This window comes from Chlorocebus sabaeus, chromosome 8 (assembly GCF_047675955.1).
Source record: "Chlorocebus sabaeus isolate Y175 chromosome 8, mChlSab1.0.hap1, whole genome shotgun sequence".
Lineage (NCBI taxonomy): Eukaryota > Metazoa > Chordata > Mammalia > Primates > Cercopithecidae > Chlorocebus > Chlorocebus sabaeus.
Window position 1 is genome coordinate 32,150,157 of NC_132911.1, and position 18,102 is coordinate 32,168,258.

The 18,102-nt window shown below is 36.3% G+C and overlaps 1 protein-coding gene across 6 annotated transcripts in view; it reads left to right on the plus strand.

The window, feature by feature from the left end:
• Window positions 1–18,102, plus strand: part of NRG1 (neuregulin 1) — a 1,121,522-nt gene that overhangs the window by 875,791 nt on the left and 227,629 nt on the right. The window lies entirely within an intron of this gene.

Below are 18,102 nucleotides of genomic sequence, written 5' to 3' on the forward strand. Positions count from 1 at the left end.
AGGCTATGTGGTACAGACTATTGCTTCTTGACTGCAAATCCATACAGCCTGCTACTGTACTGAATACTGTAGGCAATTGTAACACAATGGTATTTATGCAGCTAAACATATCTAAACACAGAAAAGGTACAGAAAAATGCAATATAGAAAACAAAATATGGTATACTTGTGTAGAACACTTCTCATGAATGGAACTTGCAGGACTGGAAGTTGCTCTGGGTGAATCAGTGAGTGAGTGGTGAGTGACCGTGAAGGTCCAGGACATCACTGTATATGGCTGTAGACTTTATAAACACTGTTCACATAGGGCACACTAAATATATATTAACAATTTTTCTTTCTTCAAAAGTTAACCTAATTACTATACCTTTTCACTTTATAAACTTGAAGTTTCTAAACCTTTTGACTCATGTTATAATACTTACTTTAAAACACAGATACATTGTACAGTTGTGCAAAAATATTCTTTCTTCATATTCTTATTCTATAAGCTTTTTCTGTTTTAAAGTCATCATTATTATTATTATTTTACTTTTTAAACATTTTTGTTTAAAGCACACATTAAAAACACACACACACACATTATCCTAGGCCTATACAGGATCAGGATAATCAATATCAGTGTCCTCCACCTCCACATCATGTCCCAATGGAAAAAGTCCAGGGACAATAACACACACGAAGCTGTCACTTTCTGTGATAACAATACCTTCTTCTGGATACCTCCTGAAGGAACTACCTAAGGCTATTTTACAGTTACCTTTTTTTCAAATAAGTAGAAGGAGTGCACTTAAAAGAACAATAAAAAGTATAGTAAATACATAAACCAGTAACATAGTCATTTAGTATCATTAGCAAGTATTATGTACTGTGCATAATTGCATGGACTAGCCCTTTATATCACTGGCAACACAGTAGGTTTGCTTATACCAGCATCACCACAAACACATGAGTAATGTGTTGTGCTACAATGTCACTAGGTGATAGGAATTTTTTAGCTCCATTCTAATCTTATGGGACTGTTGTCATACATGTGGTCCACAGTTTACTGAAACATTGTCATGCGGTACATGACTCTATTTCCATACAGTACTTCCAATAATAAATTAAGTTGTTTGATTTCTAGTCTGAAAATTGCTTTGATAATGTTGTAATTGGATTTATATGCCTCTGAGTCTCTCAATTAGAACTGATTTACTTTTCCATTCCTTTCTCCTTCCTCTCTGGTCATATCCCCACTCCACATTAGGAGTTCTTTTTGGTAACCAGATACACAAATACTTTGCATTAAGTGGTTATAGTGAAAGCAAGGCCTTTTATTCTAGTGAGTAATTATTCTTATATTCCAAGAACAAACTACCTATTAATAATAATTGGGTATTCGGGGCTTAAAAGTTGTATTTGAAAGATGCTGCCAGGTGTAGTGGCTCACGCCTGTAATCCCAGAACTTTGTAAGGCTGAGGCAGGCAGATTATCTGAGATCAGGATTTCAAGACCAGCCTGATCAACATGGTGACACCTCATCTCTACTAAAAAAAAAAAAAAAAAAAAAAAAATTAGCCAGATGTGGTGGCGAGCACCTGTAATTCCAGCTACTTAGGAGGCTAAGGCAGGAGAAGTGCTTGAACCTGCGAGGCGGAGGGTGCAGTGAGCAGAGACTACACCACTGCACTCCAGCATGGGTGGCAGAGTGAGACTCCATCAGAAAGAAAAGAGAAGAGGAACGGGGAGGGGAGGGGAGGAGAGGAGAAAGAAAGAAAGAAAGAAAGATGTTATCCATGATTTAGTGGAAACGAGAAAACCAGGAAAATACCATGCAATTCTAACGAAAATTCTAGAAAACTAGAAAAAGAGAAAGAGAAGGAAATTGAGAAGACCCTGTCATCTGCTGAAATGCTGAGTTTTCCTAATGAAGGAGAACACAATTCTAGTCAACTAAAATGCTTCCAAGAAAGTCACTGTTTTTGTCCATTTATGCCTTTCTGCTTTCTTTTTCCTTTTTCCCTAAAAGTTAATTAAATATTAATTACTTTTAGAGGAAAGATTGATAAAATGGTCAAGAAAAGCAAAGTTTCTTACTTTCTCTGCCAAAGATTTTCAGCCAAAGTAATAAAAAAAAAAATCTTAAAAAGGGAAACTATGCGATTTGAATGAAAGATCCATTTTAAAATGTTATTGTGGCAGTATAAAATGATACTGTGTGCTCAAATACCTAAAAACTTTTGCAACTTTCGAAATGGTTTTTTTTAGTATTACTTAGGGTGTTGTATGAGGTGTCTTATGTAACTTTTTAAGGTAAAGAATTTTGCTATTCTCAACTTCAGTTTATGCATCTATAAAATGAGAGTGCAAAATAATATTTCTACTTCATAGGGTTACCGTGAAAGTTAAATGACAGAGGGATAAATGAAATATTTAGTATACTGCCTACCATATAAGCCAAACCTAAATAAGTGATAGCCAAGAACAAACACAGAAAACTTCCCAAATAAAAATATGACTAGAATAACTGTAATATATGGACCAACACAAGCACGTTTAAGAGTGAACACAGGTGCTATTAGTAATTACACCTGGACCAAAAGTATAACCCAGGATGCTCCCTGACATACTAGAATTTATGGTTTCTCTACCTATAATCTATTAACATAGCGGGCATTAAACCTTCTCTTTTTTGGAGACCACACATGTACCGGACAAGCAGAGCCTTGATTCAATCGAGTGCCAGTAACTCACCCAGATTTTCAAGGAGTGATATTTACTAGGATTATGGATTAATCAGAGCTTGTGTTTACCAAAGTAAAGTTCACCAAAGATTCTTCAAATACGTCCACAAGCTAACTTGGCTTATATCCACTTATAAATCAGAAGATTCCCCAAGATTTTACTGTCTGCCTGATTAAAGCTAATATGTGCTATAAGTGTTTTCGAAATGCTTTTTTCCAAAACCGTCCTTGCAGTTAAGGTGCTGCTAATTCAAAGAACCCAAGACTTCCTATCAGAAATGAAAATGACATTTAATGAGAACAAAACATGTTTTCACTTGAAATGCAATTAAACCAACTTGGAGAAACAGTGTTTTTCTAACTAAGATAAAAACAGCTGTGTTTATGAAGCTGCTCTAACGGGATTAGAACTTCCCTTATAGAAACATTTGCTTTATTTAAGATATATAATTTGTATTTTAATTGACATTTTAGATAATGATACTTTTCACTACAGTTTTTTCAGCGAAGTTATTTCTTTAGGCAGTCTTATAATTCATAGTGAACAATTTGATCATGCATTAATAGAGATTTCACGGAGATTTGTTTTTAAAGGTTTTTATGTGAAAGGCCTCCCGACAAAAATTTTACTTCATGACTAGATATGATTTAATCATGATTACATCAAAATTGTAATTGTTAAAATGCCTTAAGAAAAATAATTTCTGCATACATTTGTGTAATTTTCCTAAAACGCAAAATTTGCAACAATTTCTAAGGTGTAGAAAAAACATTTACTTAAGTTGCTGGGTTTTTTTATATTCATGTGTATGTTTTGGGATTTTGTAGATATAACCTATGCCTTAGATTGCTACATGTTGATGTGACTTGCTGATGTTTCACCAAAAAGAAAAAAAAAAGAATGCTTCCATTTCTACACTTAACATTTTCTTTTCTTTATCTTTCATAATTGTGGTCCATAACACTTGGAGTAACAACATGTTTTCCTGTGTATACATAATATAAATGGTTATATACAAATAACAGAAGAAATACGCAATTTCCCAAAACAATAACATTTAAGGACGTCATTACCAACACCAACACCACTAGAAACATTATTGCTGTTAAGAGCTTGATCTAGAAAGTACAAGCTTAAACTCCTCTGTTTGGAAACAGCATGTAATCGGGACATGAAACTAGACATTCAAGTACAATAAAATGGATTTAATTAGTTATGTAGCTATAAAATACCTTTAAATTTGTTTTAGGCTATGTCTGCATTAGGCAACTAGTTAAATGTTTTGTCTAGATTAATTTATTTTAGTCAATTTAATTTTAATAATTACGTCAACTATGTGTTATTTTCTTCCTTTAAAATAATCACAGAACAGGCTGTTTTAGGATCAGGTAGAAGCTAAGACAATCTCTTTTGAACAAATTTTATTTTTATTGCCATTAAAATTCTTTACTTAATGTTATTCCAAAATTAATTGTCTTAAAAATAGTACATTTAGCCATGTAAAAGAGAAAACAAGTAACCCTATCAAAATTGAACACTATTAATTAACTAAACATAGAAAATAGATTCATTCATTATCCACCAAAAATTTCAATGTACCTGCCAGGTAAAAGCACCATATTCAGTACCATGAAAGCAGTAACGATTCCAATAACAGAAAATCATCCCTCAAAGAACTTATCACATGTTTATGTATAAGTTAAAATGCACTGAATGTCAAAAATGCAGATGGTGCTTTGATCAGGGACATATTAGCAATGTATTCAGACAGGATATTTATTTTCATTGTAAGGCAGAAAGGTTAGACTAAGGAGTAACGTTAAAAATACTAATTATTTTTGTATTCTAGACATTTCTATAAGAAATGTATGGAAACAGAACTGTAATTTTGGCAGTTTTTGTCACAGTGTCAGTGAGCAAATAGATGTCATACTCATGGCTACAGAAAGAGGACATTCTCTTTACCAGCCACATACCTCTTATCCAGAAACCCTGGGAGAAGCTTTATAAACCCACATACTCAAAATATGGTAATGAGGAAATGCTGTCTGCCATGGGAAGGGGAAGATGATCTAAAACATTTAGGATAGGTAATTCCAAAACTATGTCTTGAGATAAAACCATGCCTTGAAAAGGAAAAAGAACAGCAAAAACAGCTAGTTAGCCAAAGGTCAACAGAGCAAACCCTAACTGGTAAATTTGTCTGAATCTTTACTGTATTCCTCAAGCTATAAACTGTTTATAGACTCCTTCAAACAGGATTAAATTTTGGAGGCATTTTCTTAAAAAAATAGTAAATTCCCACTATAAAATTAGTTATAGGTTTTGGACAGGATTCTTGCCAATGTGGGGCTCCGAGGCTTCAGTTTTGTTAATTTCACAGTAATTCCACCTTAGTTCACAGATATTTTCAAAACATGGGAAGTGTGATTGAAGTCAGGGAAGCCTAATCAAATATGAGTTCTAGTGCCATAGAATGGTGATGTTGAAATACTTGGCTTTTATTGGCTATTAATGGCTTTTATTGGCATATTGATGGCTTTTATTGATGATCTCAAGTTCTGTCTATAGAAACATTGATGTCTGATTGTAACAGACAGTTTAATCAATGTACAAACCAATCTGGATGGTTCAGATCTCAATTCCAACATTTCTTTTAGAATTCAGGCTCAATTTATCTAAATTGGGCTCACTATATTAATTTTACTTTGTCCATACAGAGGCTGTGGGCTGAGTTTTAAGCATACTATGTTTTTGAGCATTCTGAGATTGTTCCAGTATTTTAAAATTTTAGATTACTTTGGTTTCTTGGAATTATTTAATACACACTGCAATTTTCCCTGAAAAACACATGTAAGCTAAAATGGCTTTATGGAAATGCTTTATGTTTTAATGAGGTTGGGAAACAGAGATAAATTGACCTGGTCACAATCATATAGTAAATATTGATGAAAGGAACCTTTTTCTAAACTGCATAGCTATAATTATAATTCTATTCCAACTGATTTTGAAGATTTTAAATATTTTACCCTGTTTTTGTGTCTCTTAAGGAGTTTCTGTTTGGGTTATCTGGACAGATCAACAGATAAGAACTTATGTCCTAGAGCAAAAACAGCACATTTAAACACATCTTTTCTTTCAGGCCAAAAAGTTTGCTGTTTCAGGACCATGGACCTCCTTAGGAACATGTACATATTTCCCTAATGAATCCTTCGGCTGTCATATGTTTCTGAGTTAAATTGTTATTACTGATAGAAAAGTTCTTTATGTCTGCCATAAATGTGCATTGAAGTTTATATAGCATTCACCTTCATGCCTGGCATTTTATCTTACTGATTATTTTGGCAGGAAACAAACACCAAAAATCTCCCCTTGAGAAATAAAAACAAACTACGACCCTCTAAAAATAGAAAAAAAAGCCACAGCTCTTCAGGTCCTCCTTGGACCCATGGACAAGGCTCATAAACCTCCTCGGTGTCCATTCCGCGTTCTGTGAGTCTGGCTGATGGTCAAAGGACTAGAGACAGGATGATCTACAAATAGGGAGCTTGAATTTCCAAATCAGGTTTGATCATCTGCTCTTTGTGAATTTTTTCCAATTGCTTCCCCATGTGCCTTGGTTTAGTATTTCAAAAAATAAGAATTTTATACCCCAAGGATGTAAAATACCATGTCAGAGCACTTTTTGTGCCTGGAATGCACCTTGGAGATAGCCTTGCCCATTGTCCAGCTCTTCATTTTTCAGATGGAGAAGAAACTGAGGTCTGGGAAAGTAAAGTGCCTGCCCAAATCCACAGAGCTAGGAAGTAGCAGAGCAGAGATCATTACCACACATTCCAAACTTTCTTTCTATTTATCATTTTTGTTCTTGAACCCCTTCCTGTCTCAGACACTACATCAATTAAAATTATTTTATAACTGCAACAGTGTACACTTGCCATGTAACACATTGCCCAATACAATTCAATCTTAGCGTCTGGAAACAATATTCATTTATTAACTCACAGTTTTGTGGGTCAGAAGTCTGAGTACAGCATAACAAAGTCCTGTTCTTAAGGTCTCACGAGGCTGGAATCAAGGTATTGACTGGGCTGTCTCCTAATCTGGAGCATGGAGCCCTTTTCCAAGTCCATTCAGGTTGTTGGCAGGATTAATTATTTGTAGCTATAGGACTGAAGTCTCTTTTCTTGCTGGTTGTCAGCCAGGGGCAGCTCTGAACTCTTAGAGGCTGCCCTCAGGTCTTAGACATGTGGCCCTCTCCCTATATGACAGCTACTTCTTCAAAGCCAATAGGAAAATATTTCTCTTCAGGAAAGGTTCACCCCCTTTTCTAAGGACTCTGCTGATGAGATCAGACCGATGCAAGACCATCTCCCTCTTGATGAGCTCAAAGCCAACCGACTAATAACTTAGTCAAAAGTGGTATCCCATCATAGTCGTAATTCTCACTTGTGCTCAAGGGTAGGAGATCATACAGGATGTGTGCACCAGGGGACAGGAGTCTTGGGAGTCATCTTAGAATTCTGGTTGTTAGCCAGGCACAGGGGCTCATGCCTGTAATCCCAGCACTTTGAGAGGCTGAGGCTGGCGGATCACCTGAGGTCAGGAGTTCGAGACCAGCCTGGCCAACATGGTGAAACCCCGTCTCTACTAAAAATACAAAAGTTGGCCTGGTGTGGTGGCACAAGCCAGGTTCTCAGGAGTCTGAGGCAAGAGAATTGCTTGAACTCGGGAGGCGGAGGATGCAGTGAGCCCAGGTCATGCCATTGCATTCCATCCTCAGTGGCACAGTGAGACTCCATCTCAAAAAAGAAAAAAAAAAATTATGTTTGTCACATCAGTCAGATTCTACTCATTCAAGTACTAGGTTTCCTTTTGCCTCCTCTTCCCTTGTGCTGCACCCCAACTGAGTTGGTTCAGTGTCTTCTATCCTACAGGAAATCCAGAAAGGGATGACAAGAGAGTAAATTCAGACCAGGGTGGCAAAAACTCCAAATCCATGAAAATATGGTATTTTTATTGGGTTCATGTATTCTTTGTAAGTGCATTGGCCAGAGATAATTCAGAATTCTTACTGATTACTGAATAGTAAAATTTACCTATTCTTTAGGCGTGAAGCTTCTTTTAATAAGGCTGACCTGGATTCAGAGATGTCTGGAGACATCTGTGCTGGGCTGGCAGGAGCAGCAGCAGCTGGAAATCAGGGGAGAGTGGCAACCAAAGAGCTGCCATTTTCTTAGTGCCTATGCAGGCTGAGACTTTACTTCCATGAGCTCATTTAATCCTCACAATGGTGACTGATACAGTCAATATTATAATCCTCATTTTACAGATGAGGAAATACCAGAGATGCAGCAGAGTCAGAGTTCAAAGCTCGGTCAGATACACTGGTGCTTTTTTGAGGACAGGCTTCTCCTTGTCAGGCTTTGATGAAAATGGTTACCCTTTTTTACATTTTTCTTTTTTGAGACAGAGTCTTGCTCTGTTGCCCAGGCTGGAAAGGGGCGTGATCTTGGCTCACTGCAACCTCTACCTCCTTGGTTCAACTGATTCTCCTCCCTCAGCCTCCCGAGTAGCTGGGATAACAAGCACACACCATCATGCCCACCTAATTTTTGTATTTTTAGTAGAGACAGGGTTTCATCATGTTGGTCAGGCTGGGCTGGAACTCCTGACCTCAAGTGATCCACCTGCCTCAGCCTCCTAAAATACTGGGAATACAGGTGTGAGCCATTGGGCCTAGCTGTGACTGTGACTCTCTGGGGCTCTCAGTACATTTAGGCAGAGATTGGGGGATGGCAGATGGAGATGCTGAGTGACAGGCACCCTTTGAGAGGGAGGCTATGTCAAGCAATCAAAAAATTTCAACGATACGAAGGGACTGTTTCTCCCTTCAAGAGTTATAATTAAACTTTCCAGAAATCAAGATCCAGGCTATAGATTATAAAAATTTTATTCCTAAAGGAAAGTATAGACAAGAAATTGCTTGAACCTTATAATACCCCATGATGGTTCATGAGCAACATGTGTTCATATGATTATACCATGTTTTGAAATACGGGTAAATAAGGCACAGAGTAGGCGAAAGTGAATTTAGGGACATCAAAATGTAATGGCAAAAATCAGCTAGGCTTGTTTTTGAATCCCTCAAACTGTAACTTTTGGCTGAACAAATCAATTAGGATATAGCTAATACAGCTGCAGAGCTTGGAAAAGTTACAGTTGCTTTGTTAAAGTATATTGAGTTGGAGTAAAAAGTTCTATTTGGAAAGATTTCAAAACCCTTCAACGGCGGCCCAATCATTCCGAAGCTGAATTAAATGTAAGTTGTGAATTACCTGCATACGTTTATAGTCTATTCATTTTAATATACATATGGTGGTTGTGTACTTTAAGAAGATAAAGAGATGATTCCTGAGGCATCATTACTGCATGGCAGAGAGACAAACTTGAAAACAAATAATTATAATAATGCAGGTGTTAAACTGAAGATACAGAGAAGGAATACACATATTCCACAGCCATTGGTTCCCTTTGGGAACATCAGGAAAAAACAGAAGAGGCAAGTTTTGAGTTGGGTCTGGAAGAATGGAACTTTAGCAGGCAGAAAAGGGGAAGAAAACTCCAAATAGTAGGAAAAACACAGTTAAAGTCATAGAGGCAAGAAAATATAAGAGGCTAGAAAACCATAGTTCAGTGTGGTCAGGGTGCCCAGAACGCATAGGAGAAGATAGAAAAGAGGTTGAGTGTTTATGCAGCATTGAGATTGAAAAGGACCTGGCTGCCCTCTAAAGAGAAGTTTCTATTTTATAGCAGCAGGAATCCAATAGAGACATTACACGAAGGAATGACAAGATAATCGCTCTATTTTAGAAGATTAACTCTGGTAGCAGGAGTGGGGATGGCTGGGGATGTGAACTGAAACTGACGCTGTGTAAGAAGAGAATTTACAAGCCCAGTCAAAGAATGAGGAAGAGGACCCAGGTCAGGGAAGAAACAAGATAGGCGATGAGAATAAAGGCTGCTTCAGCAGTAAACACTCTAGAATTGGGGGCACCAAGTGGCTGGAGGCAGGTGAGAAGAAAAGGAAGATGTAAGGAGAAAAATGCGGGATGATGCCTAGTTTCTGATCTTGAGCTCTGTTTGGCTTTTTTTGCAGGGAAGGGATGGAGATTAATGAACTGTCTTTGGGCATGTTTAGTTTCAGGTAGTTGGAAATGCAGGCTTGCAGTTCAGAAAACAACTTAGAGCTGTAGCTAAACATTTAAGAATTATCAACATTTGAGGTAGTGGCAAGTGAATGACGTTTTTATAGAATTATCATGTAGTTAAGAAGAAAATAGTTTTAAATATTGGACCATGGGCCAGCATTTAAGAGAAAGTTAAGGAAGAAAAGAAAAGATTTAGGAAAAAGAGACACAGAAAGTCATGCCACTGAGATTTTACTATGAGTCCCAGGAAAAGGTTTTAAGATGAGTGTGTGTCAATGTCCCCTAGGCATAACAAGGATTAAAAAGAGTTCAGATGACAATTAGGAAGGCACTGGTGAACTCTGACCAGTTTAATTAGATTGGTGGAGAGTTGGAGATGAGACAGAGTCCTTGAACTGATAAACAAAAAAATACGAGAGTGTTTGGTAGTGAAAGTAAAGGGTCAAAAGGTTTTTGTTTTTGTTGTTGTTGTTGTTGTTGTTGTTGTTATGGTTTCTTTGATAGAATGGGGAAAGATAATGGTTAATTGGGGTAACCCGGCAGTAGAGATTGGCAGGGCAGGTAAACCGGCAGGACAAAGAAAGGAGAGTATGGATTAGACTCTAATAAAAGTTTCTTAGGGAAGAGGGGAAGGAGGAAAAAAAAAGAATGAGTTGAGAAAATATATATTAAATTCTTTACATTGCGCATCTCAGAGCTATATTTAGCACCCATAATAAATCCACTCTGATAAGAATCCTAGTATGTTGCTGACTCTCAGCGCTCTTACTGTTACGAAATAAACATGATATCCATGTCATTCTGTCAGACTATCTTTTCGAAACAACAACAATAAAAAAAAAGTTGTTCAATTCAAAAGCAACAGAAAAGGCACCTGAGTAAAAGTAAATTTCTTCTTCCACCTACAAAACCAGAACGTGAAGACACAAATCTCAGGTGTACTGAAACAATTTTTGTGTGCCTGGATATAACTGCTTTATGGGATCACAGAGACTTCAGTACACACTCTGGGACAAACAGAGATTACTCACAAATTATGATCGAAATATATTCCAGACATTCAATTGAATAAGACCCAGGATCACCCCCAGAATTTTTCTCTGGGCCCCAAAGAATCCTACATGCTGAATAAGACCCTAGGCAAGACCAGAGCTCCCTGCACCATTTGAATTAGGTGGTTTCCATCTTGCGCCTATGGGAAAGAGTTGGAGCCAACCCAATCTTTATGATTAAGCAGGAAAAACAGTGTTTTCCATAAGAATGCAATCTTCTGCATGGTTGGTCACCAGTTATTTTTTGGACATCCATTTGGTTTCCGTCAAGTTAGCTAATTGTTCTGCTAAATCATTTTGAAAAGATGACTTGCCTTCTTGAGTTGTTAATACTTGTGAAATTCTTTTCCCAAATGAATGAGAATTGAAAGACATAGATTCTTTTAACACACACATACACAAAAATTCCCAAACATATAGCATGTTGAAAGTTAGTCTGTTGCAAAGAAACTTGAGTTCTAGGCCCAGATCCAGGGGTGGAGATGACTGTAACATTCCACCAAGAACTTCACTCTTGGCTTTCACCTCGAAAATAAAAATCCCTAGTCAAGTCAGATATATGAAGTATTGCACTCTAACAGGAGGAGGAACTGAAGAAAAGGGAGGATGTTTTCATAAAGATTTAGTACGGAAGTTAGAAGGAATTATGTGGGAAAGAAGGAAAAAGAGTAATTGTGGTATTATTACAATACATGCCGGGGCCAGGTACAGAATATGATGGGTCTGTGTTTCACTCCATACAGTCCTGCTATCATGATGACATTATGAAGTAATTTCCTATAAACTATAATCTGTTTTGGAAATGCTTTCTACCAGGTGTCTCTTATGGAACATACAGAAAAAAAAAAAAAAAAAAGAATTGACCTATTAAATTACTCTCACTGTTCAAATATTTGAAGTACTAATTCATCACTCATGACATTCAATTTATATTTTAATATCATTATAAATTTAACAGGGTTGAATCTTTTCAAAATAACAAAGAAAGTGCCTTTTGAAAGGAAAGAAGATGGAAACGTTGAAGAGGTTCTCGCGGGAGCACTCTTAAAAGCCATCAAAGCATCAGAATCTCTCTCTTGGCTGTATAATACATATTCACAGAAAATGAGCGCCAAGTATGTATGGAGAAATGCCTTGGTATTTGCTGTATGAATATGGATGATGGGAATCTAGTAAAATATCAGAGAAATTAAATCAAAACTCAAAGATAGTTCTAAGGTGTTTACTGGGTATCACTTGATGAAATGACTCTATGGGGATTTATCACTAATCTGTGAAGTGAAAAATAATCTTAATTATGAGAGGAAGCTTACTTATATTACGCCTAGGACAAGAAGAGGTTTTTAACTCCCTTTAACAATGCAGTTTGCAGATTTTCATCCATTATCACTTTATTAGAATATCTTTGCTAAAACCCAACTATTTTATGGGCTCCTCTGACACCTCACAAGAATCCAAGGGAGGAAATGAAGCCAATGAATGTAATCTACAGGTGAAACTTGCAGAGCAAATTCAGGAAAAAAAGTAATTATGCTTCTTGGCATTTTATCATTTTATAACCTCAACTTTTAGAGAAGGTATTGAGAGATTATATTGATTCGTCCAGATTTTTATTTTACATGTTTGTTCCTGGAAAGGCTTATTTTAACAGAAGTTATCTCAAGATGTCATGCCCAGTACCATCATGATCATCATCAAAAATTTGACTGAATAAACCTAAGATTTCATTTTAATGTTGTTTGAACATTGCATTTTAGCATTTTTCTTTGAATTCTAAATTCATAATTTCATCATAAAACTGTCTTTACAGCAGACAATATGATTAATTAGTAATTCTATTAAATATTTGCCAAACGAAGGAGACCACTTCTAGTTTTGCCAGGGTGTCTTGCTGGTCAGAAGTGCTTTGCCTAATCAACTCAACATGCATGTTGATGCTAAGAGTCTAACTGAACATACAGGACACACACTTCTGTATGTATAGTCTTACATATGAAAGTAGTATTTATTTATTCACCAAAAACTGTAAAGAGAGGTTAAAACAGGATGGGATGAAACAGTGTACAGAAGTAAGGAAAAGCTTTTCCAAGCAACTGAATTTCCCTTGGAGCCTGAATGTTAAGTGGAATTAGGCAAAGTGTGGTGGTCGTGGGAAAATTCAGGCAGAGGACATAGCTAGTGCAAAGGCACTAAGGCTGCAAAGGATGCAAGCTATGCAGGCATGGTGCAAGGACGCCTTTGTGCAGGAAGCAAAGGGAGATAAGGCTGGGGTGACCCACAGCCTCCTTCTTCAAGGGCACTGGATAGACTCCTGGGAAGCAAAAAGTGACTGGATTAAATTTGCATTTCAAAAAGACTCTTCTGCCTACAGTATGTGGCAAGATAATTGGGGGAAGCAATAGCCCAGGTGGAAAGCTTTATTACAGTCAAAACAAAAAAGGATAAAGACTTGGATTGGGGTGGTACTTAGTGAAGAGGCATAAAAGAAGACTCAAGTCAAAATGACAGGACTTGGGGATGGGTGGGTCATAGAAAGAAGGTGTCAAAATGATTGTCACAGTAGGTAATTAGTCACTGATTGATAGAAAATGGTAATCACTGAACTAGGCTTTTTATCTTCATTCTGTTCTATTTAGGTTCATTCTATGCAAAGTATTTAGTGCTCACCAGATGCAAAGTACAGCTAGGAATTCTAATGGATAGCAATATAAAATAAATGGAAAAAAGGATATATAATCTCTGCCTTTTATAGGCTTATATTCAAATACAGACAATGCTTTCCATTTCCAGTAAAGGGAATGAGAAATTATATACCCAGATACATATATATATAGACACACAAACAGATGTATACACATGTATGTCTATATATGTATATGTGTATGTACACATATGCATATATAAGTATATATATATTTGCATCATATACACGTCTAAATTAAGGGTGCATTGCCAGGGGACTGAGGGGGGATAAATAATGCAGAGGTCAGGAAAAGTAACTGAAAAGTTGTGTGGGATGGTATTCTTATAAGAAATTCAAATGTTTTCAAAAATTATTGTCTTATATATCCACCTTATTACAGAAGAAATGTATGACGCTGGCCCTGTTTATCAGGGCCAGAAGAAGATATTTGGCAATGGCATTTAGCAGTATTAACCATTTTTAATCCATTATATCAGTAATGACACTACAATCATGACAGTAATCTTATCATTAATAGTAATGATAAATAATAGTAATTATTAGTATGTAATTTTAAAAAGTCACACAAGCAGAAAAACATAAAGATTTCATTTTAATGTTGTTTGAACATTGCGTTTTAGCATTTTTCTTTGAATTCTAAACTCATAATTTCATCATAAAACTGTCTTTACAGCAGACAATATGATTAATTAGTAATTCTATTAAATATTTGCCAAATGAAGGGGACCACTTCTCTTTTTGCCAGGGTGTCTTGCTGGTTAGAAGTGCTTTGCCTAATCAACTCAACACGCATGTTGATGCTAAGAGTCTAACTGAACATACAGGACAACTGCAAATCTGTGAATTATTAAGCCTCCTTTCACCTCAGCTTCCTCCCTCTTTGCTTATTTCAGTTTTGTGTGTATTCCTTTTGATTGCTTGTTAATGTCTCCTATTTATAGTGATATTATGTAACAGTATTATCTAATCTCCAAAACAGTATATAATTGTCATGTACCATTCTGTAATTGTGGTACAGATGTTGGAATACGCTTGGAATCACTGAAAGTGAATTTACCATAAGCTAAGGAAGCTTACTCTTCAGGGCCTCTGACTTAACAAGAGACTCTTTAATTTCTTATTACCTAAATTTGTATGTTTAATTTTGTTGTATTTTTCTTTAACAAGATCCCCCAAATTTTATGAGTTTCAATTCCAGAAAACTTATTTGGCCTTGTTTTTCATATTGTATTGTCATATTTAATTTGTTTTTATGCCTTTCTCACAATATTTTGTTCTGTTTCTCTACTGCCTAGCTTATTTATTATTTATTTATTTATTGTTATGAGACAGGGTCTCACTGTCACCCACGCTGGAGTACAGTGGTACATTCACGGCTCACTGCAGCCTCAACCTCCTAAGACTCAGGTGATCCTCCCACCTCAGCCTCCCAGTAGCTGGGACTACAGGAGAGCACCACTACACCTGGCTAATTTTTGTATCTTTTTTTTTTGTAGAGACAGGATTTCATCATGCTACCCAGGCTGGTCTTGAACTCCTGGGCTCAAGCAATCCACTCACCTCAGCCTCCGAAAGTGTAAGGATTACAGGCATGAGCCACCATGCCCGGCCTGTCTATCATTTTAGTTCAGTAAATGCCTGGTGAATGAATGAATCATATACATTTAGTGGTTGTTTTGAAGTTGACTCTGCTGAGTGAGATTTTCTTTGCGTTCATGCATCTTCATTAATGTCAACTTTGTTGCAAAGTTTTTAAAAAAGTAATCTTTGTTTAAATTATCTTAAGTTACTTGATTTAAAAAAGTTAAAAGTGACCATCTGCAGAATTATAAAGTCCCATTACTGTCAATATGCATAATATTTTTCCAAAAATGCAATTTGTCTTCATGTTAGTCTTAATTTTTCCATGTTTTAAAAATTTTCTTGGAATATTTCCCAAATGGGATTTACTGAGAGAAAGGATCTATTCAGCTAGCTTTGTAGATTCTAAGAGTCCTTCTAAAAGTTAAGTCTAGCCAAGGAAAAATGTAGTGGCACACGATTGCATTTCTCTTATGCTGTCATTTAATGTGAGATCTAAATTTTGCATTTCTTTAATGCCCAAGGTGTCTATTTTATAAAATCTCCACTCTTTTTATCAGGAGTTATGTTGACAAGTTACCTGGGAGCTGATATACCCTATATAATACATGATCTAAGATCTGAACAATACACAAATTAATAAAATTAAATCACTAAGATTTGTCATCACTTCTAAATCATACAATTGGGTTTTGTTTTTTAAAGCTAAAATATTCCTCCTCCTTTCTCCCTCCCTTGTTCTCTGGTCACTTCCAAGGATTTTTACAAATGCAAAAGAAATTCATTTGTACTTCCTGACCACAGAGATGAATAATTTAAGGACAATATCAAATTCTTGATAAATCTCATAAATGTTTTAACTGAGAAATTGACATTTATTTAGTTAATCTTTTAGCTGGTCATAAATAATGTAATAAAACTCCTTAAAATTAACATTAAATAACATAAAGACCTAACAATATACTAGAAAAAAATCTTTTTGGACTGAGTCATGAATTTCCTGATAATTCAGCTGCAAGTGACAACTAAAATGTAACTCCAGAATCTGGATATGGTTCCAGAAAGGATCCTTGTCAAGAAATTGCCATTTCATCATCTTTCCTTAAAGTCCCTTCAATATTTATCATTGCAATTTTTGTCCTGTCTTTTCTGCTCTATTGCATCAAACCAAGGAAAAACAATTATTAAATGCTCATTTATACTCACCTCCCTCCCTTCATATTTCATTCCTCAGCCCTAAAATTCCTGTAGGAATCCTGCTTTTATATTTTATCTTTAAGTCACCATAGTATCTGTAATCTTTTATAGTCATGTATGCTTAATTTTGGAAGACTGTCAACTACCTCCTCAGGTTCATTTAAATGAAAATGTATCACAAAATCGTAGGCTCTTCCACTACCCTCACTGAAAAATTACTCTAACAAATGACCAGTAAGCTGTTTTGTGAAGCAAAACATCTAGACTCTAAATAAAAGTGGCAGAATTACAATATTTTCATAGAAATGGATTTTACTACTAGAGCCTTTTCTTTTTTTCATTGGGGGAAATGTTATTTAAAAAAAAAAAAATCCCAGAATACATCTTTGCTCTCAGTCCTTCAATTCTAACATAATGACATGTTTGAGAATATGCAGTAGTGTATACTAAGCCCTTATGCTGTCTCACATCCTCAGGACAAAATATCTGTTTTGAAAGGACTTCTCTGAATTTTGCTATTTCCTGCTTACTGGGCACTGGCCCCCTCCTGGGAAAACAGAGTTATTTCAGCCAATGTTCAGACTCCATCTTGCATTCGTCTCTGTGGAATATTAATAGTGCTACTGAGATATATTCATCATCTTTTCTCTGCTTTTGCTGTTTTTATAGCCCAGTGAAATTTATATTTGGTGTTTGTAGGAAGGTTATCAGAAGCTATTTGGACATCAAACTTTTAAACTATAAATAATGATGGCAAGACTGCTGGATATCTTTTCACAGTTAAACCCATTCAATAGAGTTTTGTTCTTACGACAGTGCAAATTAAACCAGAATAAAATTAGTGTGATTTTAGGACAGTTTTAAAGTGAATATACTTGTCTCCCTCCCTTCCCATCTACATATCAAGGAGACACTCCAGATTGCACTTTTATTTAAACTGTGGCCATCAGAAAATACCGTGAGAGGGCTGTGTGTAGGTAATGGTTCAGTTAGCATTGACCCAGAAAATGGAAAACCAAGAGCAAGTCACTTTTAAAGTGAAGCAATAGATTTTGAATATGGATTACTCCAAATCACCACTTCCCGACCACAACACAAGAGTATCTCACTGTAAATTAAGAGTCTAAGTTAGCCACAGCTGTGGTATAACTCTGAGAATGATTTCTCTACATGTGGACAATTCTGGATCCTTCCGTGGTGCGCGATTATCCCGGTGTTTAACGTTTGTCTTTTGCAGCGGAGGGGTCAATACATTCTTATTTCCTTGCTCTTTAGAATTCTCCACCAGAGGGAGGACAAGCGAAGGAGTAGGTTTCACGTGCAGTTCTGAGTAAAGTTTGAATCTGAGAAACCCCACATTCACGAATTAAGGATCTCCAGTTCTGTGCCTTCATTCTACCCCTCCCTGCCTGCTTTTCCACTCGGCAGAACTGAGGGACTTCCAGTGACTGCAGTAATTTTAATTATTCTCAGTCGTTCTCCGAAATGTGTTTTTTATCAGTTCCTCTGAAAATTAAGTTGTAGTAAGAAACGTAGTTTAGGGGCACCCCCTTAGAAGAGGCCAGGTTGTTTTTTTAAGGAAAAGCTGGAGATTTCTAACAGGCACTTACCACACACACACACACACAC